Below are 27,122 nucleotides of genomic sequence, written 5' to 3'. Positions count from 1 at the left end.
GATTTATTTTGAATAGCCTGGTAATAGGGCCATTTTTCTATTTTCATAATTGGGTGACACCTTACCTTTAGCCATACATAATTTCTCACCACCATGCATTTCCATCTCCTCCTCTTGATTCTTTATTTTTAATATGTTTCGTTGCAAAAACATGTTACTATTGAAGTTCCCTAACAGATTTCACTTGGTTTCCCAAATTAAGCATTGGGTAGCTGCAGGAACAGGGTTGGAGAGCCCATGACATACAGAGTTTGGGTGGTATATCACCTGTCGTGTTGCGAGAGCATGCTCCTCATTGATGCATAGAGTGAAATAAGTGTTCTTATACTTATTTCTCATATTGCTCATATTAACCACATGCTCAGCTATAAAACCGAAGTAACCTACTGAAAAACGTACAGATGACATGTGTTTTTTCCCCTGCCCCTCTTCCTGCCCATTTGATATTGGACTATTCTGAATCGAAACTAATTGACATATTAGTAGCTAGCTAGCTAGATAAACAATGAACCATTATTCCAACTCATGATGTTACTACCCTGCATGAATCTGCAGGTAGCTAACCTACCAGGTTCAACGTTTGCTAGCTAACATTAGGCTATAACTAGCCAAGCAAATGGCTCTGAGATACAAATAATAAGATCATACACATAACATTAGCTAGCTAACAGTTAACTTTAACTTGAAATGAAACCACTTTCTGTCAAAATTAGAAACGTGTAATATCTGAAAATGTAGCTAATTAGACTTTCTTACCCCTATACATCATGGATGGACGTGTCTCCTATCGGATGCCGTGGTTCCCTTTAGTTTGAAGGGAGACGTGTTTTTTCTCCTTAGCTATCATATTAGAATTCCACTGAATTCAAAACTCGGTCCTCCAGAAAGTGGAGAGCAACACTTATGCAGTTTTACTACGAGATAAAACATTTTTTAAAGCAGCGTTAGAAAGCACTACCTAGACATACTGACCAGCTCAAATAGACAGAAGCAAGCTATATGGCAGACTAATCCGAACTCATCTCTCGGCATGTCCAGCCCACTTATTATCTCAGACAATCATGGCTAGCGGAAAGGTTGCTGACTTTTTCTGTGCCTAAACCAACTAGGCTCATTATTTTTTTAAATGTATTCATATTTACAGATGGCATACAAGTTTGTTATTCAGGCACATGTTCGAGAAGGAATTTCTGACAAAAAAAATGCGTTTAGGTTTTTTCTTTAAAGTTTAAGTTCAAACGGCTCTCCTGTGAAGCAGTACCTAGTTTCCTGAAATGGATCACAAATGATCACTTTTACGCTCAACATAGCCACTTCATATGCGCACCACATTTATATGGATCAAACAAGAGCTTTACGCAAGAGCTACCAACTCTTCGTTTCTTGGGCACCTCCCTGCAAGGGTATGCACCTCCCTCGTCAACGACTCTCCTGATGGATAGTGGAGGCTTTTATGTTGGTTTATAATAGCAGGGGTTTTACGCTTCATGTCGTGTGTACTGTAGGTGCTGAATAAAGAGTTAGCCATGGCACCAGTCATAATCCATCTTTCAAAAGAGCCAAATGGAAGGGATAAAGTTTCAGTCAAAATATTGTTTTTGGACTGAGGTGTGCACACTCCCTCTTACCCTCCCACTTCATCTCTTTCTTCTTTTTCGTTCGTTCTTTCTTTCTTTCCTTTTTTTTCTTTCTGTCTTTCTTTCTTTCTCTCACTCTCTATGTCTCTCTCTATATAAATATAAATATATCTATATCTATATGTATCATTCTTTTGCTTTTCTGTGCTGTGTTTTATCAGCCAATGTCACAGGGGCCTTCTTAGAAAACCAACAGTGCTCATCAGAATAAGTCTTCTGAGGAGGGGTCTGGTTGGTCCATGTTGAGCCAGGCCGGGCTGTTGGGGCTGCCTGCGGGGAAGAGGTATGTGCTAGGTGGTGATTGTGAGCTGCGGTCTGCCCTCTGTCTCCAGGGCCGAACACACACAGAGAGACTTTGTGTGAAGCAGAGGGCTGAGAAGACACGCTGAAGTCAGCTCACGCCACACAGAGCACAAACGCAGGAAAAACACACCGCCACCGCTGAACCCCCCCCCCCCTGTCTTTCACACACACTGTACATACGCAGATGTGCCGACACACACACACACACAGAAACACACACGTCACCTAAGGTAAGGTAATACTTTATGTTACAGCTACAGTGCTTTCAAAAAAGTATTCAGACATGTTGACTTTTCCCACATTTTGTTAAGTTACAGACTTGTTCTAAAATGGATTGAATATTATTATTTTTTCTCAGCAATCTACACACAATACCCCATAATGACAAAGCAAAAACATTTTTTTTAGAAATGTTTGCAAATGTATTAAAAATAAAAAACTGAAATACCTTATTTTCATAAGACCCTTTGGTATGAGGCTCAAATTGATCTCAGGTGCATCCTGTTTCCATTGATCATCCTTGAGATGTTTTTACAACTTGATTGGAGTCCAGCTGTGGTAAATTCAATTGATTGTACATGATTTGGAAAAACACTCATCAGTCTATATAAGGTCCCAAAGTTGACAGTGCATGTCAGAGCAAAAACCAAGCCATAAAGTTGAAGGAATTGTCCGTAGAGCTCCGAGACAGGATTGTGTCGAGGCACAGATCTGGGGAAGGTACAAGAGAATGTCTGCAGCATTGATGAAGCCCAAGAACACAGTGGCCTCCATTGTTAAATGGAAGTCGTTTGGAAACACTAAGACTCTTCCTAGAGCTGACTGCCCGGCCAAACTGAGCAACTGGGAGAGAAAGGCCTTGGTCAGGGAGGTGACCAAGAACGCGATGTTCACTATGACAGAGCTCTAGAGTTCCTCTGTGGAGATGGGAGAACCTTCCAGAAGGACAACCATCTCTGCAATACTCCACCAATCAGGCCTTTATGGTAGAGTGGCCATACTGAAGCCACTCCTCTGTAAAAGGCACATAACAGCCCGCTTTACAGCCCGCCAAAAAGCACCTAAAGACTCTCATACCATGAGAAACAAGATTCTCTGGTCTGATGAAACCAACATTGAACTCCAAGCATCACATCTGGAGGAAACATGGTACCATCCCTACGGTGAAGCATGGTGGTGGCAGCATCATGCTGTGGGGATGTTTTTCAGGGGCAGGGACTGGGAGACTAGTCAGGATCGAGGCAAAGATTAACGGAGTAAAGTACAGAGAGATCCTTGATGAAAACCTGCTCAGAGTGCTCAGGACCTCAGACTGGGTCGAAGTTTCACCTTCCAGTGCTCCCCATCCAACCTGACAGAGCTTGAGAGAATCTGCAGAGAGAAATGGGAGAAACTCCCCAAATACAGGTGTGCCAAGCTTGTAGCATCATACCCAAGAAGACTTGAGGCTGTAATCGCTGCCAAAGGTGCTTCAACAAAGTACTGAGTAAATACTGAATACTCTGAATACTTATGTAGTTGTTTTATTTAAAATTGTTCAATTTTATACATTTGCAAAAATGTCAAAAACCCATTTTTGCTTTTTCATTATGAGGTATTGTGTGTAGATTGATGCGGGGGTGGGGGACTATTTAATACATTTTAGAATAAGGCTGCAACTTAACAAAATGTGGCAAGTGCATTTGGCATGTATCATGCCAATCAGCATTATACAATATTTACTCACATTTACTCACATTAGTCACTCATGAACCCACAAACCGGAAGTGATGGACAGAAACATAAACACAGACAAAAAGAGAAGTAGAAGTACAAATTAATCAGGTGACGCTGAATCAGTAGCTCTCAGCCCGGCCGGCCAACAGCAGTAGTGATGTTATAAAAACATGCATAAATCCAGCCGGCCTTCCACAAATCTGTCAGTGGTTTCACTATTATTGTTCATAATTACCATAATTTGCTGTTGATGATTTAACGATAAAGCAACAGAAAAAATGGGAAAGAAAACGATGAAAGGAGTTTTCAGGGGAGGCGCCATGCCGAGTTTCCTATCGATCTTCTGTCACCTTGTCTTCGACAGAACGCTTTGTGTTCCAACTCTGGCGCAGCCTGCAGTCTCTAGAGCAGTGGCACGTACATCCAGCCACACCCTCTGTCTCACACACACACACACACACACACACACATGCATGCATGCATACACACACACTATCCTTGTGGGAACCAAACAATTGATTCCCACTCAAAATCCTAGTTTCCCTCACCTTAACCGAACCATAACTTAAACCCAAAACCCTAACCCAACATGTAACACCTAAACCTAACCCCTAACCCTAATTCTAATTCTAACCCTAACTGTAACACTAAACCTAACCGCTAAGCCTAAAATAGCCTTTTCCTTGTGGGGACTGGCGAAATGTCCCTACTTGTCAGAATGTTTGTTGTTTTACGATCCTTGAGAGGACTTCTGGTCCCCACAATGATAGTATAACTTAAACACACACACACACTATAAAACACAAAAATACTAAAAGAAACACATTCTCACACATAGGGCCATGGTGTGGACAGACAGTCTTCAGACAGGCCAGATCAGTCCTTGTTTAAGAGGGACAGTACGTTTGCTGGTACCCCTACTAGCTCCTGCGGTCCAGTACTGTACACTGTACCAGGCAAAACTGCCATAGAGTGCCAATCCCTCTTCCTCCTCCTCCACCTTGCCCAGACCAACAGACAGACAGCCAGGCTCCGGGGCTCGGTCTCCCCTCATTGGAGCAGACTCCTGTGGGGAGAGAGACAGGGGAGAGAGCTCAGGATCAGGCCTCCAAAGCCTGGCCCAATCACGCTGGGCGGGAAACCCCAGCCAAAATCAAGACGGCAGGACACCAGTTAGTGTTTGCATGTGTAAAGGCATGCTGTGTTTTGTACTCTCTGGGAGTATGTTTTGCCTTGCAGACCAATGGAGAGAGCATACACTCTTGAACACAGAGATGCTTGTAAAAGTTTGTAAATAATATTGTTTAATTCCTGTGATGATTCAACGTCCTGTAGTGGTATTGTTATGGACTCTATCATACATTAGTATAAAGATTGTAGACAAAGAGATCCCCCTCACTTAAAAAAACAGATAAGTGAATTTCCATTGTCCAGAACCATGTAAACAATATAACAGGATCAGATCAATACTAATGTGTTTGCACAAAGACAACAGCGTGATTCCCTAAACATCAGAGGATGCCGGTGCTCCAACCCAATCTTTAATAACAGTGTCCCCCTTTTCTGTTTAGGAGGAATATTCATCCATATTTCACTCATATTTCCAACATATCACCCCTCATATAATATTATCCATCTGTACATTCGTTTTTTTGATTTCAGTGGAAGCATGAAATAATATAGGAGTACCATTCAATATTGTTAGATTTTGAGATTGTCATATTTTGTCACTGGAAAATAACCACGTAAAAAGAAGTTCCTCTTCTGAACTCTTCCTCTTCTGAACTCTACTTTTGTGATTATTTAGTTGATACTAAGGCTTATTTCATTTATTCAACTTTCTTCTAGCTGCTTTGGATGATTTTATCGGGTATTCATTTAACTATTTCCTGAATATTGTGGTTATTTATAAAAATACTGTCATTTGTTTTATTTTTTTGTGCCCCTTATTGGACGGCAATATTATTTGGGGGGCAATAATCTAATGAATACATGCCACCGCTGACAAAGGTCTGGGTGTCACTGATCCCTCAGAGGACTAAATATACTCAGGAGTGACTGAGGCAGGTGGACCGGCTGGAGGGGAGAGGGGGACATGGGGTGGGGGTGGGTGGTTGGCCAGAACAACTCCTGAGTTCAGTGTGGAAAGAGATCGGAGGCTAAACACAACCCAAAACTGGGGTTTCTGTTCAAAGCCAGCTGGTCTGGCTTTTATACATGCAGGACATTTTTTGTTTTGTTTTTCAGTTAACTTTTTACTCTTCTTTTACTTTTATCTCTAACATGTATCTCTTTTTTTCCCACTTGTGACTGTTTGATTGAGCTGGCCTTCAATTGGTTCTGTAGGGTGATACTTCCTGGAGAAGCAAAGAACGGCACGGGTGAGTTTACAGAGCACAATCCCACCTTCCCCTTTTCCTCTCCATGGTGTACTGTGACTTTCTGCATGTGGAAAAATCAGGTTCTGGCAGTGGTGCTCTTTTTGCCATAGAGTGGATGATGGCATGTTCCAAGCCAACGGCAATAAATCTGTCAAACAACTAACTCTCTTGTAATATAGTATTCGCCTATTGTTAGTAAATTATTCATTTGGACTTTATTGAAAAGTGAAACAATAATTTTGTTGTGTTATCGAACCCATATGGACGGACAAGGGCAGATAATTGACGCTAGGTTGTTTTACCTTAGGTACTTACACTTAGTGCGTGACAGAGAACCAAGTGGATGGAAAATCTTAAGGGTTGAGCTATGCTGAAGCTGGAGATCGGGCAGTCACTAACAGCTGTTGCCAATCACTTCTGTGCGAGTGAATGGCCAATCGAGGCTCCTGTAGCTACATATGTCTACCTTTTTACTTCTCTAAGGCATGACGAAAGGTTTGACTATCTAAAGAAGAACTTAATAATAACAATACTGTATTGTGTATTCAGTCAGTTTGGGTTATTGATCTTCCTAAGGTTAATTGCTAATAACACCTCATTGCGCAATCTGAAATCCTCTGTGAGTGAAAAGCGCCTGGCTTCAACATGCTGTTTTCCTTACAAATGGCTTACACCTGCAAGGTAGCTACCTAAATGGCTGCTGCAGACGTCAATATCAATTTTTGTCACACAGATTAACACTAAGTAAGATATTACACGCTGAGCTGTGAAACAAAGAGGAAATGTGTCATATTCCACCAACTGAAGGGAGTTGATATTGAACCAACTGCCTCTATGAAGGCAGGGGTAGACAAATGTACTCAATAGCAGGCAAATGTCCTAAAACAACCAGGAAGAATTGCATATTCAAACAAAAGTTTAGTTAGATTTTTATGGATGCTGAATGGCTTTGTTAAACTTTTTCTTCAGACATTTGATTTAAGGAAGTCATTTTTGTATTGCCGATTGGGCATGTGGGAATGTTCTGGGAGCCTAATTTAGCAACCAGATTAAAGTTGATGGCCCATCAACAGGCAATTCAGTAGCAGTAATATCTATTATAACAATTTAATAATATCCATAATAACAATAATAATAATAATAACAGAGTTACTGCAAATGAACAAATGTACATTTGTATAATGGTATACATTGTACCATTCTTATTTCTCCCACCAAGATGATTGGGTTAATATAGAGTATTAACCTAGAGTCGCTGTCCATGCCCCCTCGGAAATCGAATTAGCATAATATAAAAATCCCCACAAAAATCGGTCAGTTTTAAGATAGACATATCTGTTTTCTTTTGCATCAATCAACTGTTTTAGGACATCGCATTTCCGCATCGGCAGTGAAAGGTGACAGAGATGGAGCGGTGTTTGTCAGACCACAAAACTGTCTGTTGGGTCTGAAAGGTTTGGCCTACAAAGAAAGATGAGACTCTCATGAACACTATGTGGTGAACACTATATGGTGATCCCCTCAAAAACGTATTGGGACTCTTCTGAAGTTGGTACAGATGATTTTCCATATATTGTTTTGATACTTCAAGGGATCTTAAAATTCTAAATCAAATAGAAAAATGATCATTGGTATGACCTTCTTAAAACAATTTCATATAGCTTAGTAGTAGGTTCAGGCATACATTGTGAGGCACAACCTTTTTTTTACCTCTTAACATTAACCCTGAAAAGAGGAGACATCTCTTCAAACCAGTTTACAAAGATCTCTCTTCACTTACAAACTTTTTGCCACCAAATTCCACCGCTTTGATCGGAAGCGGAGTTGAGAAAACCCTCTCTGCAGGGTGGCGAGCTCTCTTACGCAGGCATCTCTCTCCCTTTGAACCTCCAACCACCACCCCCATCCTGTCGCTTCGCTACCACTCTGTACCATTTCCTGTGTCACTTTCCTGTACCTACCCATCCTCTTGGAAGCTTCTCACAGTCTTGAACCACTCCAAATTGACCTTCTATCCGTAATGACAAATTACACTTATTGTGGGGTCAGTAGTACACCTGACAATCACAGCAAAAAGATAACCATGCGTTTAGGTCTTTGTTTGTATCTAAACTTGGCTACCTTAATTACAGAGATTAGACTTGAGCACATTGTCCTGGTCATTTTATAAGTCTGGTGCAATCGATATGCTTGTTTGGATTTACATTAAGCCTTACGTAGAAAGAAGATTGCGGAGAAAGCAGGATCTATAGGCGTCCATAGCTACTGTTGTGTTTTAATTGCTCTTGTTATATGGCTTGGCAGTAGTTGTCATGGTTATGCTGGATATTGCTGATCCAGACGCCATGATCTTTGGATACACAAGCCATGTTATCGTAGAAAGTGCAATTCATATTCAAAATAAATGATCACTTAACCAAGACGTATTATACACATGGAAGCAGTTTCATCGAAAGGACAAGTATCTTTGTTCCACTGTAATTGCTTGCAGTAACGGGCCTAGTATTTTTATTTTTTCCCCTTTCTCTTCTACTCGCTTTATTATTTCATTTCAAATTTCCACGTCCCAGCGGCAGTCAGGCCTCGTTTATGAAAAATACCTTTCCAGTCTAAGTCTACCCCCCTGAGCAGTGTCGGTGCCGTTTGTACAGTACGCCGCTCGGTTTCTCTGCCGCCCCTACAGAGTGCCAGTGCACTGGGGCTGCCTAAATCTACAAAACATTAATGGTGCTCGCACTACGCGAGGCAGCAAGCCTTTTGATCTGCAGCTAATCTCAGTGGCTTGCCTCCTGTCTGATGGCGTCTGAATAAGAATAAGTGTGACGCTGGAGGCACGGAGAGATTAGACGCCGCCTCACGTCTGCCACACTGTGTCTCCCTTTGCCGGGGGTCGCGGGGCCTACTGGATCATGTTAGGGCTGCGTTTCACATTAAAGCACAACGACTTCCATTTGCTTTGCTTCACAGCTAGATGTTATCAGAGTCAGTTGCTGTATGTGGGAGACACATGCTGCATAGTTCTGCCGAGTGATGTTAAGTAGTCAGGAGAATGGGTGGAGGTCACCGCTGCTGTAGGTAGTTGTGCTGTGTAGTGGTTGTCATGGGAATCATCAGTTCTATTCTCCCGTCCCCAGACCTCATGCCCTCATTTTAGGCCCCAGCCTTACTGATGCACAAACAGCTGTACCACTTTAACCTGGTGGTTTACAAGCCATGCAGGTGTCTGAAAGGCCCAAAGCCTTGCGTATGGACTGACCCTAGATCAGGTCTGGGCACAGTATTGAGAGGTCCTGGGGCCCAGGCTGAACAAGACCTAGGTGGAAGGACATCCTTGTCACGCAAGTGGCCTGGACTCTCAGATCTCATTTGAATAATTTATGATTGGATTTCTTTCCCCCTGTAGCGTGCCAAAGGAGTAGGGCAATATCGCCACAGGGCCTATCCCCACTCACACACATACTGCACTGTACACCCTCTAACCTATCAACCAATTCTGTTACACCACTCTTCTTCTGCCCATTATACCAGCTCTTATGGTGCTAAAGCAAGGTGTGCACTTGTGTTATGTAAGTGTATACATGTACTGTACAGAAGTGTGTGTACGTGTGTGTGTGCAGCATGCCTAATTGCATGTATACTTCAGGGGCAAATATATCATTTTATAATATAAATGAATTCAGCAGCTGGTGAAGAGCATTCAGACTGTGTCTTGTATATGCTGTATAATAACAGCTCAAAACTACAAATGATGATCATGTCAGATTCTTAAATATGATTTACCTTACGGCAGTAGGATTTATGTTAACAACGACCGATACTCTACCTTGATCAGTTTAAATATTCACATTATGACCATGACTGCTGAAATGTCAAATCACGTGTGTGATCTTTCCAATGCCACAGGGTAACACACAACATCTGTCAGGTACAGCCTCTGCTCAGCCTCAGGAAACACTGGTTGGCACCCCTCCACTGGAGAAAAAAAATGTTACGTTGGCATCCCCACTACACAGGCTCTGTTATAGAGGGGCAGAAACAATAAAATAACTCTGCCTGTTTCTGAGCAGTCAGGAGCGAATTACTTTCCAGCCGTTCAAAAGGAGGAAAAATCATTAGCGAGGGAGAAGCCATTCTTTTTTCTCTCCCATGAAGTCATCTGGAGACAAAGGGAACTTTGAGTGAAAGACTGACGAGTAGAGCGAAACCACAGCCATCCTGCGTTCTCTGAAGAGAAGAAACGAGGGAGTTTAGGAAGCGGAGACGACTGTCCCTGTCAGCGTTTGCGATTTTAGCAGCTTGAGGGGCTACAGCAAATGGAAGTTTATGTGAATATTAAAACTCTTCATGTATTGATTAAATATTCAGCACTGTTAATGAGACTGTGGGATGCTATCTACAAAGGAATGGCAATTCTTAATATTTTACGACCCATTGAAACAAAGATGTAGCAATGACATGTATACCTTCCATTAACAAGAAAACTGTGTGGGATACTATCATTTGCAGTTTCTTGTTAGATAGTTGAACAATGAGTCGTCATAAGTTTCACTGGCCAATGCCACGCATAGCTCATTTGCTAAGCCAATTGAATCAGCTTTGACAAGGGTCTATGGCTCCCCTATAGACAGCACCTATAACTGCATAACAACTCAACATGCCGTGCATTGGTCTCCACACGGAGGACATAACAATACTTTGAGCTTTCAACATCAAACCCTGGGAAAGCCATGTGATTATCGTATCATTATTTGAATAATGAATGAGTTTATCTATATAATGACCAGCCAAGTCTTGTATGTTTAGTCGTGAACCGTTTGGCAGAGCAGGGTAGGTGGTGGTTAGCTCAAGGTGAAGACCCAACACGTCCCCAATGGTGGCCTCACCCTTCAGTACCAATAGCAGTAGTTCAGCCAGCGAACACAGTCACACGACCGTGGGCCTTTTCCTGTGGGGTAACAGAAGTGTCAGGCAGAATAAAGGGAGAGCTTGTCCTGCTGCTTGTGCCTCATCCATAATGTATCAGAGGTGTAGTGTTCGGACGCTGTTTGAACAAGACAACATGCAAGCTACCAAAAGCATCTCTCACGTGGCAAAGCTCTGTGACGACTTCACCACTACTTCACCAGTCGTCAAGCAAAAGTTGTGGAAAAACCTTCAACGTGCAGTTACGATAGTCCGTCGACGATATCAAATGAATTCGACATCTAATAAGCTTTTAGCATCGAGAAGTACAATTGTGAACACGCTACCACTGTATGTGCATTGCGTCGTGGTATTGTAGCTTTCGGCCTACAAAAAAATTTAGTTATACATGCCTCACCCAGAAAATCGCCTCTAGCTAAATGAAAGCTCTTTAGGACTTTATGGGGGAAATAATATAAAGTACTGCCACAATGAATAGTGAAAAGACTGGATCTCCGCATTGTATGGAGGAATATTTTACAGTGCTCTTGATCCACTGCTAGTGGGGGGAATAGTGAGGAGGTCGGGCAATTAAAAGAAAGATAGTAATGCTAGTTGAGCCCTGTATTGGACTGTAGGTCTGGGGGTTTTACAGTACAGTATAATCCCCATGTGTCTCCTGCTAACGTTACTGTCACGCTCTGACCTTTATTTCCTTTGTTTTGTATTTATTTAGTATGGTTAGGGCGTGAGTTGGGGTGGGCAGTCTATGTTTGTTTTTCTATGATTTGGGGATTTGTATGTTTCGGCCTAGAATGGTTCTCAATCAGAGGCAGGTGTCATTAGTTGTCTCTGATTGAGAATCATACTTAGGTAGCCTGGGTTGCACTGTTTGTTTGTGGGTGATTGTCTATGTTGATTGCTTGTGTCTGCAAAGTTCTCATTAGCTTCACGGTCGTTATTTTGTTCATTGTTTTTGTATAGTGTGTTTCAGTGTTCAGTGTTTTCTTTATTAAAATTCATGATGAACACATACCACGCCGCATTTTGGTCCTCCGATCCTTCTCGCCTCCCGAGCCGCCCCTCTGTCCCGAGCCGCCCCTCTGTCCCGAGCCGCCCCTGTCCGTGACAGTTACACTGCTTTTATGGGTGAATTCAGTGGCTCAGGCCAGAGAGGGTGACTGGAAAACCACTAGGTCGTACTGAACCATTAGTATCACTGAATCATTGGTAGTTCTGAACCATTAGTAGTACTGAACCATTTCTCACTTCCAGTAGAGAGGGGAAAAACCCAAAACAAAACATATTTAGATATCTTTCTGATACTTGACTTTTCTGACTTTTCAATTCCTACAGTGTATACAGTGTATACAGCTACACAACCTTTTCATAATTCACCACATGCAAATGCACTTCGTTGCACGATGTTCTCACCCTTGAAATGTGGGAAACTATTGTGTCATTGTGTACAGAAGTATATATTAAACACAACTGTCTTGCATAAGGGCATATGGCTTCTGTTAATTAAAAAGTGGCTTTCTTGCCGTTGCTTTTCTAATTATACTGTACAGTGGTATCATTCTACAACTGTAATTACTAATGATATTGCCTTCAGAGTTTCATTATGGGCTTTATTAATAAGGCAGACAAAATTATATGTAATGTAATGCTTTGGATCACTTACACAAATACTGCAGAAGAGGGGAAGAGAAAGATTCCACAGTGTATATCTTTGTCTCTGAATATTCTCCTGTGCACTGTGCAGTGAGTATTGTATTGGTGTATCTTCCATGAGATCAATAGCCAGTACATATGGTGGACTGATCTAGAGATCTCTGGCACTTCCGCTACTGTTTAAGCACAGTAGTAGATTGTAGTGTGATTGTAGTGTGGTACGCAGAGACACGCGCACACACACACGCACGCACACACACACAGGCATAAGCACTCGCACACACACACACACACAATCTATAGACCTATGGATCCTGTGTGAAGTGAGCCTGTAGGTCACTACAATGCATTTGGCCTCATCCTGTAAAATCAAGCCAATGTCAAAATAACACCTGTCTCTCTCCAACTCATTACGGAATAGGAGACAGAGAGAGACTGTTACACACCAACAATTAGAAGCCTCTTCAAATATGTCACTGCAGCGCTAAGCTGATTCTCCGGGGTGGGACTGAGTGCTTGACAACCTTATCAACTGTGACAGGCAGATTGTGTTTTCACATGAGCATGATCGACAACAGATTACACCTGGCCTGGGCTGTTCCTGTTTACCCAGGAAATGTATTGGTGTTTACAGTGCTCTTATGAAAGGCAGACCGGCTCCCTTTTTTTTCTACCCATTACAAAAACACGCACACATCAGGCAGCCTATTATGTGTCACATGCTATAAAGTCACTGCCAGAGAATTCTTTAAAGACTATCTGAGTAAGATCAATATCCGTAACCGCACTTGTGTGTTTGACTCACAACCAGTCATCGTTTTCCTCATCTCCTCCATGCACAATTCATGCCAAACCTCATGAAATTGCATTCGACCAAAAGCCTACCGTGTGTATATACAGAGTGACATATTTTAAATTGCATAATCATTCTGGCAAACAGTACATTATATGCATGTGACTGTCAATTCCCTTAAAGTGCTAAACATGTACAGGTTGGGAATTTCTCATAATGGGGGGGGGGGGGGCAGTGGGATCCAGGGGTGGGCTAAATGTTGTTTTATGGGAAATATAGGTCTATATGCTGTTGTACACAAAATAGTAAACTAGCCAAATCTTCTATGTCGGGCCATGTTAAAAGCAAAGGTATGTTGTAAATTATGCTCCGTGACCCTGCTTCAATTAGATGACGTGACGCATTACTAAGGGAATTAGATTTACTTAAATATGGTTAGTTGATTAACGGACAACATTCAACATTATATATTGTGGCAAGATAAAAGAGGGTGTAGGGGTTGCTATCAGCGGGCCATAATGATATGTAAGGCTACTTTAGGAAACTAGCAAGTCAATCTATTTACAAGGCAGGACAAAGACTATGAGGAGAGTGGGAGACGAGAAGATGTAACAATGTCCTGGAATGCCTGTTCACATGAAAAGAGAGTGGCACAACAATGTCTTCAGATTTGTAACATTTTGTCAGTAACCGTATACCCACAAGACAAAGCAGACTCAGTTAGATGTGCTGACCCGATCAGTATCACGCCTCTCTGCAATACGATCAAGTGCTATAATAACTCAATCCCTATATAAAGTTATCCAATATAAATGATATGATAATGTTACATACACATAGTGTTTGCCCATGATGCAGAGCACGGCTACTTTATTACTATTTTCATACTGTTCAGAGGCCATTGAGTTATACATTGTGCAGCCATAGTGGCATCTAATTTGCAACTCCTTCGAGTAAGTTCAGTAATTTGTGTGCGTTGACTGAGCAAGTCTCTTTACCGTAGACTCCTCCCTCTAGATCCTCGCCACTTCAGGTCAACTTTCCCAATAGTTGTATACTTTCAATATAGCCATTGCATCTCACACACACTCTTCTATAAGTGACTGGTTTACCCAGCATTCTCCCAGTCTGATTACCATCCTCTGATCTCTCCAAGTGCCAACCATTTGAAGACGACCTCAAACACTGATGAATTCGGATGAATCACTGACAGACTACAAACAACACACACACCACAAAGGGCATGGAGTTTGACGACTGAAAACGAAGGAATAGTGAATGTGGTGGTCTGTCAATCCATAGCAACCCCCAGCAAACGACACAATAAAAATACACAGCACCACCCTTTGAGCAAGGCTCCACAAATGATCATCATAAAACTCAGATTCAACTATCCTATACAAAGTGATACGATATGTTAGAGTTACTATGTGACCTGTGTGTGTGTGTGTGTGTGTGGGGGGGGGGGGTTACACTGTTTCAGCATGCTGAGCTTCACGGCCTGCCATTGATAACTGTCATGTTTTGTGATGGGCCTACTATGTCTAACACATTCTAGCCTATCAATTATTCTGGGGTTTAGTCAGAGGAAATGCGATTGAAGATGAAAGGGTCACGTGATGTGAAGGTGGTATCCCGAGTTATCGGACACCACAGGCTTCAGTTGCAGGCAGTAATGTCCGCCCGTCAAGCAGATTAGCAAGCGTGATTTATTTACGTCTGATTTCATGTTTCCCCTTTTTCTCTGTCTTGCCTTGTATTGTACTGAGGTGAAAGGCCTGTACAGGGGTTAAAATAATGCTAAGCGAGTCTATGGCCAGGAATACTTTTGACACAAAGGGGAAATTAAGATTGTTATTTTTCCAACTACTATTCAAGAAACTTGAGGTTGAGATGCATATAATTTGAATATAATAGAGTCCTGGTATTACCAGGCCTATCTGGGATCATCTCACAAATAGGTTTGGCTCCTCTGTCTTATCTGAAGAGGCATGCTTGCTGTTTTTATTGTTATCTTCACACTAATAGAGTGGATGTTTTCAAATCATTTGGTTGGGGGATAACACTTGCTAATTTCCTCATGCTTACTGTCTGTGTCAGGCCTTATCTTGTGAGATAACTGGGGACTGGAGAATGATTGGCAGATGCAGATGCTCTTGTAAATCCGGAACATTGCATTTTCTCACAGAAACATCTACTTGTGCAAAGATCTTGAATGTTTTTAGAAAATATCCTTTGACAAATTGAAACAATACATCATTATTATTACCATTATTATAAGTAGTAGTAGTAGTAGTATTGTGGTTGTTTCATCTAGGCCTATAGGCTATGCTGCATCCGATAAATAAATAAAAAACTAATTAAAGTAAACTATATTTAGCGCTTAATTAATGTCAGTGCGTAAAGTTAATAGAATATATTACAAGGACAACAACAACAGTTTGGTAACTTTAATTTGATGTAGTTGAAAACGCACCCTCCACGGTTATTTAGATCGCATAATCCTACACTGACAGTCCTTTCACGGTGCTTAATTGTCTGTCCTCTTGATCGGGTTTGAGATAGTAATGCATTATTGCTATGCCTCTTTCATTAAAGTAGTTGGGAAATGTGAGCCCGCCCCCTTTCAGGAGTAAAACCGATTATTTCTCCTCGCGCTAAGAGAGGGTGAGTGAGAGACTCGACCGGGATTGTGGGAGCGATCAGAAACAGCCCTCACAACATCATCAGCTACAGACGTCCACGGCTTTAACCGTCCCATTCCTTTCGCCGACACATCACTGGAGACCAAGCAACCATCCTCACTGTCCTCAAACACACTTTCAGACGAGAGACCGACTTGTTTTTTGTTGTTGTCATTTTAGACACACCATAGGCGACTTTTCGGCACGGTTCTTTTTTATGTTGCGTTCCTGCCCGTGCTGGATTTAAGTGCGTCTTTGCGAAGTCTATCCCTGGCACGCCACGGCTTCCTCTACGCTGTCATTCGGCCGGACGACACAGCCGGAGACTGCCTGTGGTATCTCACACTTACCGGACAGATTTCATGCATAATAAAGTGAGTAGCGTGCTCCTACATCTATAATTATTTTTGTCACATCCAGAGGACACGTTGTATCTCGAGCAGCGAGGTCTCTTTATTTATAATTGTATGTGTCCGTTTGACATCACCGGTATACTTGAGCGCGATTTTGAAGCGCGTTGCCTCCCAACAAACTATACAACGTAACCATGACCATTGTATCTCCAGACCTATAGGCTAAACGCAGCAAAGTAGCGTTTTGCGGAGTCTATTTACGAGAGTCAAGGTTTACGTCTTGTGGTATTGTTAATGTGTGCTTTGACCTTGAAGTGTTTATTTCCCACAATATCGCAACGCCGTATCAACAGGCGCACAATGGGCTACTAGGGCGACTCATATTCTCGGTATATGACTTATATTATGTAGTATTTAAAAATGATTACTCTGAAATATTCGTATAGGCCTATTCGTTTCAATATATGTACCGGTAGTCGCGTGTGAATCTACTGAAGCCTATGCATTTATAACGGGTCACAACCCAGAATAACATTCACAGTTTCTGCGGGTCCCACAAATTAGGAAAGTATGGACTGTTAATAATTAAATAATTGTAGGCTTATATGAGCGGCTCATTTTCTAGGTTGAATTCAACTTGTCAAAAGTTAGGCTCGTATTAGATAAACACATTTTACAATTCGACAAAGTTTTCCAAAGAATTCTGAATGAATCTAACTCAACATCACATGTTTTTCTGGTATATTATCAAGATGAGGGTTAGTTATTATACCTTACTGTTTTAAACAGTGTACAATAAGTCACATTCACACCCGTTAACTTACATTACTGCCAGGCCAAATGGTTCAGCTTCCCTACTGTATTTATAGTACGATGTCCATGTGGAATTATACTCAGTCTCTGGAAATTAATTATTGGTGCAAAGTAAGGCACTCAAGCAATGTAGCTAAATTGTGAAGGAAAGATAGCTTGGTGATGACTATTCTGACAAACTGAAGCTTTTTTCTTGGGGGTTAAGGAAGATCTAGTAGGTGGCCGTTTCTACCCATCAGAAAGATAAGGACTTATTCAGCTATGTGTATAGTGTGCTTATACACTTGGTGCTTGTAAATCAGGGCTCTATATTAATTGAATAAATATATTTAAAATATATATTATACATAACATATCGATATTGATAGCTTTTGGTACAGTAGACAATGTTCTGTTAACTGTTTTTTTCTTGAAATGTGTGTGTCTCTTTTACCAGGCTAATTTGAGTTTGTCATAAAGGGTGGGACAGGGAACACTACCTCAAATTACCTGTGGCAATTGCCATTGCTTTTAAGAAATGTCAAATACATTTGCATTCATATTTTGGCATAGAACCCCTTATCGATATTTGCACATAGAGTAAGGCTTGTTTCACATATTAGATTGTGGCTCTGTACTTTTCATTTCTGTTACCATAGGGAAACAGTGGGTAGAGGCTATAGCTAAGACTGAGTGTGTCAAATGCACACTATAATTGTATTCACTCGTATATATAAGATTAATATAATGCAACTTTTTCTACGCTACCTGTAAATTAGTGCCATCATTCGAGATGCAAATGAACTATTTACTCAATGTCATGATTTCTGCAAATGATTCAACTTTATTTAACTACCTTTTTTTTGCGAAAAGTAATTGAGTAGAGGCCGTGATTGTGAAGACATCCTGGAAAAGTACAGCCACATCCAGGGGCATTTGGTGTTGCGACCATCTCTGGGTTGTTTTGTGACTACTGTAAATACAAACACAGCTCAGTGCAAGGCTAATGTCTCTGATTTTATAAGTTCTATTAGCTTAGTAAGATTTCAGTAAAGTGTGATTTGTTTGCTTGATTTGAGGCGCCGTTGTATTTTTGGATTACTCAGTGTTCTTGACGTTCTGCTGTGAAATAACAGAGGTGAAATTGCCTTTGGCAAGGAGCAAAGGACGTACGCTCACGCCTATACTCTACTCTTTCCCACCCCCCCACCATCAATGAAGTTGTTCTGTGTGTCGCTCGCCTGTTGCTCTCTCGGGATTGAGCGTTAGGTTAATCTGCTCAGAGGGAAGGTGAGCGCTCGCATGTGGACACACGATTACACACAGAGGACTCTCTCAGCCAAGCTCTGTCATCTCAGAGACACACACATACTCTCCTTCTCTCTCTCTCTCCCTCTCTTTCTCGCTCTTTCCCCGGCGCTGCTTTGTTTCTCTTACTCTTCTCAGATCTGTCCTTCCTAACAAATCATTGGGGATTTTGGCTGCCGATTCACAAAACCAACAGTGACAACACGCTCTTACCCGTCTCATAAAGAGGGATTAGGGGGTCACGTGTCACTCTGATTGGCCAGCGCATTGAGCCAATTGTCGGGGCACGTTGCCGTACACCAGAGCCTCATTAAAGCTTTATTCAAGTGAAGGGACACCTTTTGAGCCAGGATCAATGCTTTTGCAATAATCCCAAAAAGTAGCTTCAGCCTCCTCTGAGTGGCCAGTGTAGTTAGAATTTTGCTTTGTAGTAGTAATTAATGAATAAAGAGAAGATTTACTGGTTGATATTCAACAGCATGACCTGAGAGAGTTCAGCTCTCTGTTGGCATTCAGTGAAATAAGGGAATCTGTCAAAGAGTGCTTGATTTAAGGCGTACACTAGCATGCTCCATAAACTCTAAAAAGGACTGCTAAATTTGTCCGCTTATGTTTTGAAGGGAATGGTCTCGACGTTGATACCTATGAGCACATGCTATATAAAGCATGGTTCAAAATAGGCTACCATCCTAACGAAGGCAAAAGTAAATCCATGAAAAAAAATTATAAATAGAAACATCACATGCGTTTACGTTTAAGCAAATAGTTTAATAGCCCATATTGGTGTACTTTAAAGCTGTATTTCTTTTTGTTGCAATGGTTGCAAATGTTTTGGGAAGGGGGTTCGCAGAGTTTGCTCAGTTAAACGCCAGTAAAACACTTTCATTTGCAGATTGCAGGTTTGCAAGATCTGGTGGTAGATACTGTAAGTACTCTTTAAACCCTTAGGCTTAAAGAAGTGAGTGATATGCGAAGCAATTACATTTCAGATGTGGAGGGCACATTAAAGTTCACATCATATTCTCACAAATGACTTTGTATTTTTGGTTGCTTTTTCCACTCTAAACGTAACGATCATACACCTAGGAACTCAAGCGTACAGTACACAGGACTCGCCGGGTACCTCGCCGGGTTTCAGTATGAGCCTGTGTTTATTTTACAGCAGGTGTTCCCTCTATGGCTAGGTATGGAAGGAATAGTGTTCTCTTTTCCCTTTTTGCACCATTTTTCTAGCTCATGAAAAGTATCCGAGCCGACCTCAGCATCTGTTTATTTAGTAATTTAGTGCAGATCTCACTTTTATTTTCCGAACTGCTGTATGTGTATATCTTCCCTGGTGTTTGTGGTTTTTTGCAAGCATTGTCTCAGTATCTTTATTAAGATGCAATTACTAATACAGTTAAGAAATAAGCACAAGAAAATAATGTAGTCCTTGAATGGTTTATGATGTATTTGAATGCAGATATGAGTGTGTCCTGGTTCACATAACGATGCAGTCTTCTGTCTCTATCTAGTAATTAGCCATGACGTTCAGCAACTTTTCCTCAGCACTGTAAGTGGAAGAGGGTGTGTGGGGTTTGTTCACTAGGGTGTTAAAGATCACAGAGGAATAGCTCATGCTTTGATGTTTAATTGTATTGTAAAACACATTTTAGAATATTTCAGCATAAAGTAGAATTCTAGCTGTGCTGTGCTGTGCTTTGTGTTTGGTGTTCCTTTTGTGTTGTTCGTTTTGTGTGTGTGTGTGTGTGTGTGTGTGTGTGTGTGTGTGTGTGTGTGTGTGTGTGTGTGTGTGTGTGTGTGTGTGTGTGTGTGTGTGTGTGTGTGTTGTTTGTTTGTTTGTCTAAGTTTTCTTGTGTCTGTTGGTACACATTTAAATAAAAATGTATGTATTTCGGTTTTCTTTCATTCTCACATGGAGGAATTGATGTCTGGAAAGATGGAATGGTATAAAAGAAAGTGTCGTTGTGAGGGCTGGAAAGATAAACTGAGGAAAAACAAACAGTTGTGAAGAGAAAGTAAGGAGACAGAATTTAAATACTTAAGAGATTGTCACGATTGAAGAGCGTGTAGGAGAGAGGGAAAGAATAAGTGTATCTGTCTGTTGGGCAGAAATACTGTATGTCAGTAGATTCATCTCATAACGTGTGAGAGAGAAGTTGTGTTGGGATCCAAACGGTCAACTAGACTAGATTAACAGGACTTCCGGCCTGCTTCTTCCTGTTTCCTGTTTCCTGTCAGGCCTGGTCATCATGGCAGCTGCTCGCTGGGTGGTCTGGGCAGGACAGGACCAGGATGGACAGACCTTAGCGCTACTGACCACGTACACTAATCATGTCACCAGCTCTAGCTTTTAACTGCAAACAGGCCAGGCTAAGATACACCTTAAACACCCACATATGGAGCTCACCATATAGACCTCACCATATAGACCTCTACCCTTGAATATTTGGATTGAGAGTACAGTAGACAACAGAGAAAGGAGGGTTGGATGTGATAAGAGGGAGAGAAACATTTATAGAAGGATCGGGAATTTATTTAAACAGTACGCGATGCATCAAGTAAGTTTGACAATTATATTATGAGCCTGGGTGGTATTCGTGTGGAGTAGATATGAATGGCTTTTACTGTATTCATGTATGTAAGGGTTGTCAGTAAAATGTAGTCTTCAGCAATTAGAAAAGCCAGACATAAGCCATTAAAGACTTCACGTTTTATTTTTGATTCTATATGTTTACTTTCAATAAAATATTCCCTGTGGTACGTATTTTTTTTTAATAGCTGACTTATTGCAGACGAAATCCAGACACCTCGTACTGTACGTGGGAAGCTAGTCTCCCAAAAAACAAATATAGCCTGCCTGGATCTGGAAGGGTCTATTTGACCTGCCCTAAACGTGGTGTGAAATAAAACTGGAATTAACTCCAAATCCTTTTTTTGGGGGGGTGGGTCAGAGGGGTGAGTTGTTTGCTCTTGGTGCACATAAACTCTGAGATGGAAGGCATGTTCCATGATAAAACACAGTGGCTGACCTGTGTCTCTGCCGTGGTGTGGTGTGGCGTAGCGAGGGACGACTTCTCCCTCTCTGTTCAGACGCAAGTCCCACCTCCCCCTTTGGTGTGGCATGCTGTTGGAATTCAACCAATGACAAGAAAAAAAAGAGGAGGGGTTCAAAAAAAGTGCACAAATATTTTCCCATGGCTGTAATTTATCTTTGTCACCCCTGCAATATAGCCGAGTCACTCTGAAACATGGTCCGGTAAGACACACAGAGGTTCCTCTGTGCCCTGGCCTCACATAATCTAACATCCATCTGAAAGCCCACCGCTGCCACCAATGCTGCCTGCCTGCCGCCACTGCCTTCTGCCTGCCGCAATGCTTCACAGCTCACTAATGGGTATTTTTTTTTTAAGATTCAGTGTTCATAATGGAGCCAGGGGTGTAGGCTACGCCATATGCACCCTGTGCTGTTACAAAAAAAAATAGATGTTGTTATAATAGTTGATTTTGTAATCGTTGACTGATGTATAAATGTTAATAATATTGGATCCAAGCTGATTATCAAGTCTGCATTTTTTTTTAATGCTCCAGGTTATTTTATGTCCCCCAAGCCACATCTCCGTAACCACTAGATCCCTAAGCAGGAAGTACTCCGTCCGAGTCCTCTGTTCTGCAGAGCACACAGCTTTACCCAGGCAGTGTCCTTGCCAAAGTCCACAACACTGTTGCTTTCCACTGTCATCGGTGCCATTCCCCAGGCCAGGGTCCGGGCCTTGAAAGAATGTTTCGTACAGGGCTGTCTCGAACACTCAGTGCCGGGGTGAGAAAAAAGAGGAACAGGGAAGGAGAGACGCAGAGAGACTGAGAGGGGGAGAGAATCAAAGAGAGCGACAGACACGTTCCTAAAGCTGACTTCATCTGGGTGTTATATGGCTGTGAAGGGCCGTCTTTTTGTGTTGCTCAATGTTAGACAACACTGACCGTCTTGAAGAATGTACCCTTTCTACTGCCATGTTCTAAACAATTGGTAACGTGTTTTCATTTTTTAAAAGGAGTTCAACGCTTTGATTGTCTGAAATCGTTCAGGATGTTTCCAGGTAGATTTTTGTTGCATTTGAAAAAAAAAATGGAAAAAAAAATGGGGAAAAAAACTTCACAGCATATTGATAATAACAGGTAAATATAACTTATTGAGCTGTGCCACGCAGAAAGGTACATATTCAGAAACTAATTTGGTTCAGAGTGAAATGAGGATTTCAACAAGTCAATATTCCAGAATGCTATAAGGTTCATTAATAATGTTTTTCATTTTCTTTATTAAATGAAACAAGTTTTATTTTATTATTTTCTATACTACAGTAATAATTCTTGAATTCAACAATATGTTTAGAAGCTTTAGTTAACATTTAATAAATCTACTTTATCAGCTAAACTTCGTGCCAAATAGGAACTTGTGCCACTGAAATATGCATTTAGGATAAGTGTGCTCCATCATATGAAATTGTGTAACTTTCCTGTGCAAGTCTACAGAGAAACATGTATAGGTGTCACCGCCTGGCATGGAGGGGTAGGAACGGACAGGGAAAATGACTTATATAAAATACAGTATCTCTCTCTCTCTTGCTCTCTCTCTCTCTCTCTTGCTCTCTCTCTCGCTCTCTCTCGCTCTCTCTCTCGCTCTCTCTCGCTCTCTCTCTCGCTCTCTCTCGCTCTCTCTCTCGCTCTCTCTCTCTCTCTCTCTCTCTCTCTCTCTCTCTCTCTGTCTCTCTCTCTCTTTCTCTGTGTTTCTCTCTCTCTCTCTGTGTCTCTCTCTATATCTATTCACTTTTTAAAGGTTTTCTGTCCGGCTCGCTATTTGCTTTGATACATCGACTTTTCCTACACTGGCTCTTCCAAAGTGCAACTCGTGATGTCATTCGTTTTATTCACACTTTGCAGATGCAATGTCTGGAGAAAGTGAGAAAGTGACAGCGAAAGAAAGGAGACAAGGAAAGAAGGAGAGACCAGAAAAGATGGATGGAAAGAGAGAGCGTTGAGGAGAGGAGATTTGCAGTGCGGTGTTTCATGTATAATGAATGAGGGGCCACTTTGTTTGAAACTTCAGCCTGGCGCTTCACTTCAAGCTTTGCTGGGCAGAGTGGGGCCTTGTGCTCAACACCAAACTCCCTCTGTGCTCTGCTGATGGATGCTTTCACCTGGCTGCCACTGTGGACCAGCCCAGTGGAAAAACAAATAACTCCTCTATGTGTGTGTGTATGTGTGTGTGCGTGCGTGCGTGTGTGTGTATCAAATTTGATTTGTGACACGCTTCGTAAGCAGCAGGTGTAGACTAACAAGGAAATACTGACTTACGGGTCCTTTTCCAACGATGCAGAGTTAAAGATAAAGATTCAAAATAACATGGCCATATACAGGGAGTCAATGTGCAGGTGTATGAGGTCATTGAAGTAGCTATGTATATATGGGTAGGGGTAAAAATGACTAGGCAACGGGATAGATAACGGTGCCTTTGTGTATCTGTGTGTGTCAGCTCAGACAATAAGACAAGGGATGAGGGAAGAGGGAGGGCTCGAGGTGAAGAGCAATGAGTGTTTGTCTAGGAACAGAGCTGCAGTGACACCCAGGCTCCACTAAGGAGAATACTGGCACCCTGCTCTCTACAGAAACAGCCCTGCCTTGTTATTGACTTAACATTTAGGGTCATAGTGTTATATTCTCTTGATTTTGGCATCGTTGTACCTACCTATCTTTCTATACAGCGTGTTTATGTTTTTTCGTGTGTGTGAGTGAGCGGTATTGTTTGGGCTAAAAATGGCCCCAGTCTTTTTTTTGGCACTGTGCTGGGCTCATGGTTTATAAATAGTTGAGGAAGTGTGGGGGGGATACCTACTGTGCTGGTCGCCCTCCTCCACAGGCCCTCTGAGGGCTTCTACGTCACATCCCGACCCCATTACAGTGCTCTTTCGCTGGGCTACTCCAGTTCAGCCCCCATGGGGGACTACCAAACAGGATAGGACTCACATAGAGGGTGTGAGAAAAGTCAAGCCAATGAGAAATTCCTCTACAGTTGGAGACGTTGCTGTTGTCGTCTTGGAGTGTGGATTTGAGCGTGGTCGAATGAGGTGACATTTTGGAAAATGAGGCTAGTGAACTGGTGATAATTGCATGTCTCTCTGATTGTTGAGACTATCAGCAGTGATGACAGCATTGGGCTGTGAGGGTGGTGTTGTGAAAGGAGTGTAAAATGGGTTGCGCTGGAGAAGTCTTTTCTGACACCCACTGCGTCTGCGTGTGTAAACTGGAGGCGCGATGTCCTCACTGTTCTTTGCCATCTATATGCAGACCTGTCATGTTAATTTCATTTCACAGACACTCTTTTGCCTCCCTTTAGAAATAGTTGTTTTCACACTGCACTCAGTCGTTGGGTGATCAGGTCCTCCCATGTATAGGACACGCATGGAATCAATCTTTGAATTGATTTGAGTCATATTTATCACACTTCTGTTAACTGCCGGTGTTGTTCAGTTTGGTTATGCAGCAGCCACGGTGGAAGGAAGAGCAGGGCTGCATGCACCCTCGCGCAATTTGAATGAATGATTTCGAGTGATCTGAGCTGAGCGGACAAATACTAGTTCTGTTGGTTTTTCCTGCTGCCTCTCAGTTATCCCCGGAGGCCCGAGGTCCTTCCCTCATGCACCCATCATAGCTTCTCTAGGATCCAGGGAAGGAGGCCCGAGAGAGGGGCCCGGTCTTCACCCTGTCCCGGCTGCAAAGGGCATCCATAGTACGTCTTTTAGAGAAGCGAATTGGCTTCCTCTGAGTAATTAACTCAGTTCTGAGGGAGGGTAGAGATCTAGATAGACAACACACACGCAATGCGAGTAATTCCATCACACATACCATCCCTGCCTTTGGCATCTTACCTCGGCCTGTTGTTCTCTTTCTAAATGAGCAGCACTGTGCACTGTGGTCCTCTTAATGGTGGGCCCATTATTATATTAACTAGGGCATCCTTGTGAAGAGATAGAGGGAGGCAAGGAGAGAGAGGGAGGGACGGAGAGAGAGATAGGAAGGAGAGAGAGAGAGAGAGAGAGAGAGAGGGGAGAGAGAGAGCCAGGGCTGGCAAGCCTCACTAGTAATAATCAAGTAATAGAGCAGTGTTTTCTTTTCTGAAGGGAATAGTACTGACTGTTATTAATGTGCTTTTGACAGCTTAATATGATAATGGGGCTATGATTATTCTCAGAGAACAGACCGTTTTTTTTATATGTTCTTCAAAAGGATGCCTGTCGATGACCCACTTCTCAGATGGTCGAAAACAAGGAAGAGCGAAACTCCACAGGGAGATAGGAAGAGAGAGAGAGAGAGAGAGAGAGAGAGCGAAGAGAACGAGGGAGAGGTGGGAAGAAAGAAAAAGTAAGAAGGAAAAAGCTCTTGTTAATATTTGCCGGAAGTAAATTCATAATCCTTTTCTGACTCCCCTTCCTCCATATTTTTACTTCTCCTCCTCCTCCTCTACGGGTTAGCTGCCTACCTTCCTGGGCTCCTCTTCCCTCTAGTCTAATCGGAAGAGAAACGCTGGGAACGATAACAGGGATTAGCTTCCGATGCTCGCTAGCTCCCCTCGGTTAAGTACACATGTAATGAGTTGTTTATTTGGGATAATGCGCAGCAGAAGCGGCAGGGGCCCAGAGTTGCCTTTCCCCCCTACAAACACACACACACACACACAGCCCTGGGACAGGTCGCATACTGGACTGGGTGGGTCAGGGGGAGAAGAGGGGGAGGAGGGTCCTTCATCATTCTCAGCCCATTCTTGAGGTCATGTGGCCTGGAAATGTTTCTCAGGCTGGAGAAGAAAAAAAATTTAAACTATGAGAAAATTAAGGGAGGGAACGGAGATAGAGAAGGAGAGGGAGCGAGTGAGGGAGAGATATGTGCCCACCAGTGTGAGTGTGTGAAGTGGAAAAAGCCGTTGGTTAGCGAAGGGGACGTGCTCTGCTATCATTATCCGAGGGTGGGGGGGGGGCGAGGTTATGTGAACGGAGCAGCTGTGCTCCGAGCTGAGGGATTTGAGGGGGGAACTCCAGCTAAGCAGCCAGGTTCTTCACTGTACTGTACGGTCGGACCAGAGCTGAGCCTTGTGAACCAAACCCCCCCTACTCAGCTAGCTCTTCACTTCCCAAATAAGAAACAAATAAATGTTGATGACGAAGGATAAGACTGCAGAAGTGAGAAAAAAACACAGACATGTTTTATATATGCCTCTCTAGGCATTTACTTTTTTCTTATCTCTTTTTATCTCTGGTCTCAAGAAACAGTTTTCATTCAGTGCAGATGGAAATTAGGACCAGAATAACAGTCAAAATACATGAACGAACGTGTAAAGCACTGTTAAATGTTACCTTTTTAGTTTGATACGGTCGAATCTAGAGATCGTCAGCGGATCGTCAGATAAAGACCAAACGTCTCTGTCACCATTTCGGATCACATGCTACAGAAACAGGACCAGGCGCGGCGACAGTGAGACAAGAGAGGGAGAGGGGGAGAGAACAGAGCAAAGCCTGACTGTGCTGTGC

General features: G+C 42.4%; 1 protein-coding gene and 1 pseudogene across 8 annotated transcripts in view; one reads left to right on the top strand and one right to left on the bottom strand.

Moving 5' to 3' along the window:
• LOC139390206 (uncharacterized) overlaps positions 1–27,122 on the bottom strand; it is a 70,701-nt pseudogene that overhangs the window by 28,828 nt on the left and 14,751 nt on the right.
• The window catches only part of LOC139390170 (myocyte-specific enhancer factor 2C-like), a 95,426-nt gene continuing 74,044 nt past the window's right edge, over positions 5,741–27,122 (top strand). For 2 of the 8 annotated variants that reach the window (XM_071137403.1, XM_071137401.1), the window contains exon 1: positions 5,779–6,037. The gene's annotated coding sequence lies outside the window, so the exon portion shown is untranslated. Of the gene's footprint in view, positions 6,038–16,065; positions 16,465–27,122 lie in introns of those variants that run through there. The other 6 variants (XM_071137398.1, XM_071137396.1, XM_071137402.1 and 3 more) reach the window with 6 other exon arrangements.

This window comes from Oncorhynchus clarkii, chromosome 30, assembly GCF_045791955.1.
Source record: "Oncorhynchus clarkii lewisi isolate Uvic-CL-2024 chromosome 30, UVic_Ocla_1.0, whole genome shotgun sequence".
Taxonomy (NCBI): domain Eukaryota; kingdom Metazoa; phylum Chordata; class Actinopteri; order Salmoniformes; family Salmonidae; genus Oncorhynchus; species Oncorhynchus clarkii.
The sequence above is the reverse complement of the archived record's forward strand: the minus strand, read 5'-3'. Positions and strand labels throughout refer to the sequence as shown.